At 41.1% G+C, this 4,189-nt stretch overlaps 1 protein-coding gene across 5 annotated transcripts in view; it reads right to left on the bottom strand.

Moving 5' to 3' along the window:
• Nucleotides 1-4,189, bottom strand: part of PABIR3 (PABIR family member 3) — a 148,839-nt gene that overhangs the window by 17,282 nt on the left and 127,368 nt on the right. For all 5 annotated transcript variants that reach the window (XR_003760573.2, XR_005660099.1, XR_005660097.1 and 2 more), the window contains 2 exons: nucleotides 1,407-1,494; nucleotides 1,224-1,309 (listed from right to left, as the gene is read on the bottom strand). The gene's annotated coding sequence lies outside the window, so the exon portion shown is untranslated. The remainder of the gene's footprint in view (nucleotides 1-1,223; nucleotides 1,310-1,406; nucleotides 1,495-4,189) is intronic.

The raw sequence follows: 4,189 nt of genomic DNA, 5'->3' as shown, positions 1-4,189 counted from the left end.
CTAAATGGATGACAAGAGTAAATTTTTGTGGGGGCGGTTTTTAAAGCTAAACAGATTAGTGAATCCATGATAATGAGCACTTAATACTAAAACTACTGTAACTGGGGTAAATATGGAATAATTAGATCACAATTTAAGTGAAAATTGTTTTTTTATAAAAACACTTATGGGCATAGGCTAAAGTAATAAATGCCAGAGTCTCATAGTAACTAAACCTTTGCCATTGTACAATGGGAACATTTCAAACTTGGGGCAATTTTGGAACCAATTTAAGGGAACAGTTTTCCAGTATAATCAATGGTATTTATTGAATGCAAAGCATTGTATTAGAGTGCTTGGGAAAGTACAACAGAGTTGGTAGCTGTGATCACTGCTCACAAGTAGCTTACATTTACAGGGAAAGACACACATTAAAATAAGTTGGGATAGGGGAAATAGAGTATAAGAATATTTACCTCAGTGTTGGGTGAATATTAATGGGTTTAAGGGGCACATGACCAAGTACATCATTGAAACAGGGGAGGATAGATAGAAATAAAGGGCTTGGTCTGGGAAGGCCTCTTGGAAGAAGAGTGATTTTAGGAGAGGTTTTGAAGATGGGGAGTTGTGGTCTTTAAGATATGAATTGGGAGGGAGTTTCAGGCAAGAGGGAATGTGAGCAAGGGGGTATTGGTGGGGGGATAGACAAGAGTGAGATAGAGTACGTACAGGGTGGATTATAGTAAGAAATGAGTGAGGTTATATGGCTGCACTGACAAGTTTAAAATCAATAAATTAAATTTAATATTGATTTAAAAGATCAGGCACTTAGCAGAATGCAAAATGAGAGGATTTGGGGAAAACTTATGCTGACCTTGGAGTTAACAGCAGAGAATTGCCTTAAATCAGGATACAATGATATGCTCAGGATGAAGAATGAATATAATAGTTGGCCTCTGACATCCATTCTCAGAGATAGGGGTGTTAGACTTATTGGTGCAGTGGATAGAGCATGGGCCTGGGAGCCAGAGGATCATGAGTTCTAATCCTGGCTCTGCCCCTTACCTTGGGCAAGTCACTTCACTGTGCTTCAGTTATCTCATCTGTAAAATGGGGATTGAGACTGAGCCACACATGGGACAGGGACTGTGTCCAACCTGATTTGCTTGTATCCACCCCAGTGCTTAGTACAGTGCCTGGCACATAGTAAGTGCTTAAATACCATTGTTATCTTACACTTTTACCTTGATTAATGACATTTGGACTGATCCTCCATTAGTGACCTCAGTTCTTCATGCACAGACTGATGGGTTGCCATCATCAGAAATTCCTGTGGGAGAAAGTAACCAGGAAGGTAGTTTACTTTTCTGAGGTGTCACTATGATGGTCTTATATTCCTTTGCAAGTCTGTTACTGATACTACTTACCGGGTCAACATTGTGCAGTGAACTGTCTTGGAGGCAGAAGACTTATGAGAAGGCAAAAGACCATGTCCTTGGTTTCCAAGAGTAAGTTCTAATGGAGGAGACACGCAAACAAAAAAAAAATGCATAAACTTAGGTTTGGATGTTGTGGCTGAGATAATAAGAGCTTAGAGTAGATTCAAAACAGGGAATCTATTATTCTCTGCCAAGGCCTCCTCCTACTTGCAGCAGCCAGGAATGTCCCAGATCTGAACTGTCAGGAGTTGATTGTAATCTCACGGTCCCAGCCTTCCACTCTTCTGTGGAATTACTTCCCAGCTTGAGCACCTAAGCTTAATTAATAAGTCACCCTCATGGCTTCTGGAATGCCATGGGAAAGATTGCTGAATTCTGAGTAAAGTGGTGGAGGAAATGGATTCTGGGACCTGGCAAGGGCAACAGTGAGGGAAGGATGAAGACGGAGCTAGTTGCTGTGGAAGGTCGTGTTGAGGGTTCTAGATCTTTGTACGGAGGGAATGAAAGGCTGTTAGGGAGGTCAGAAGATGTATAAAGACTGGCAGGCAGAGCTGGAAGTAGGGGGTAGAGGACAGTTTTAGAAGTGATAGTGATGTGGGTAAAGTGACAGGTTAGGAGGTAATGGGCAGAAAGAGTTGGAAGTGTAGAGAGAATCTGTCAAAAGGTGTGGCTGACCTCCAGTTCTACCTTAAATCAGCAAGAGTTTGAAGAAGACAAGAAGGGGGCAGAAGGATTAGTGTTGGATGAGGAGAAAGGTGGGAAAGGCAGCACACCCATCTACAAACACATAGGAGGTTGGAAGAGACCAATCAGTTATTGACCACATACTGTGGGCAGAGCACTGTGTAAAGTGCTCAGAGGAGGGTACAAGAGTTGGGCACTATTCCTCCTGACCCCGAAGGACCTTACATTCAAATCATCTCAAAGTGGTAGTGAGGAGGTGAAAAGTAGACTAAGTCCATCCATCCTTGTTAGAGAAGAGGACACCACCCTTGAAGAGCAGTGAAGAGCCTGGTCTTGGAGATGCTGAGGAAGCTGGAGGGGAGTTTGCCTATGAAAGACTGGGTTTCACAAAGCACAAAAAAAGTGCATGAATGATGGAGGATGGGAACAGATAAGGGATGAGGCTTCAATGGGTGATGCTGAGGATGTATGGCTGTCTTACCATAGATCACTGATACTTATCACTATCCTGTCAAGAGGCTCCAGAATATTCTTGGTGCTAGGGCAGAGGGAAAGCTTGATCATATGCAACCTACCAGAAGAGATAATAGTGGGACACAGTCCAACTTGTTCAAAATGTCTTTTCAGTTAGCCAAAAATGCTTTTGGATCATTTACCTAATGGAAATATGATCATGAGATAAAATGATTCACAGTAGGTGAAGGATGAATGCTTTAGGACAGCAAAGAAGGCTAGAGTTGACTTAGTGAATAACTGAAATAAGAATTCTTTAATAAGCAGAACTAGAAGTGTGCTGAGTTAGATATAGCATTCATTCAAGTACAGCCCACTAAACTAAAAATGCTAAATGCTGCAGATTTCATTGCTCTCTTTCCATTTGTGTTATTCATATTGAAGTGGTGCAGCAGTGCTAATTTCCATTTGAACTCAGAGAAATGAGAAATATTTAAAATAGATCAACCTGGCAGTGCTTGCCTTCTGTAAATGACTTTTGTGAGAACAGTCACTTGTCAGTTAAAGTAAATCTGATAGATCTCATGAAACATTTACATGAAAATTATGTTGACAATAATGAAGCCCTACTATAATTTTCTGGAGTTAAATTCAGTATACCTGTTAATGAATCCTGGTTTGGATTCATTGGCATTACAGAGTAAGTGCTCAATAAATACCTTTGATTGATTGGCCCCATTTCAAATAGGGTCAACTTAAATCCAGCCATAATACTGGCATTAAAAGTGAGCCACCTAAAGAAACACTCCTCCTACAAAAATGTTTCTTCTTGGTAGAGGAAACATGGCTGTGAGTGTTGCCATACTGTACACCCACCACTCCCACTCCTTGGGGTTTTTTTGCAGGTCATTGGGCCTTTTCTATTTACCTCTCCAAATTGTTGAGAAACACACTGTTTAGCAATATCACAATTATTCTATTTTAACGTTAGCTCTTAACATCTGCATTGTGCTGACCCTCCAGAACAGGTAAAAAAAAAAAAAAAAGTAGAGCTAGGGTTGGAATCTAAAAGCTCCTTTCATTGTTATGCAGATTTCTGTAAACAGCTGTGCTGGGAAAAAGACAAAAGTGGATCATTAAAGGCAGAACTCCATGACAAAGGACTTCAGTTCTGTGCTGAAGCCATTATAGCTGGCAGTGGTCTCATCAGTTATTTCAGAGTAACTTCTCTGGTTGGCACAGGATTTCAGCGTATTTAGAAAACCTTTAGCTGGGCTCAGGACAAGTGACCCACTGAGATGAGGTAGAATACAAGCAAGCCTCTAGGTGGGCCAACCCTGGCCAAACTGGAGAAGGTCCCTCAGAGGACCTCATCTATATCCAGAGAATATGGACAGTTCCCTGCAGTAAACTCATCTTTTGCTGCTGACAAGGGACAGAATTCCAACTACTGTGGCCAGGAATACAGCTGAGGGACTTTTGCCATTCCTCTGTAAGCAGTATGACCCTCCAAGAGACAGTTCATCCACATTAAACTAAGAAAAGGTATTCAGAGGAAAAATAATTTTAAAAACTTAGAGAACTCTTCCATGCAAAGTACAGAAATATAGTAATTGTACTTACCCTAAGCCTGA

Source organism: Ornithorhynchus anatinus, chromosome 6 (genome assembly GCF_004115215.2).
Source record: "Ornithorhynchus anatinus isolate Pmale09 chromosome 6, mOrnAna1.pri.v4, whole genome shotgun sequence".
Taxonomy (NCBI): Eukaryota; Metazoa; Chordata; class Mammalia; order Monotremata; family Ornithorhynchidae; genus Ornithorhynchus; species Ornithorhynchus anatinus.
This window is presented reverse-complemented; position numbering and strand designations above follow the sequence as displayed.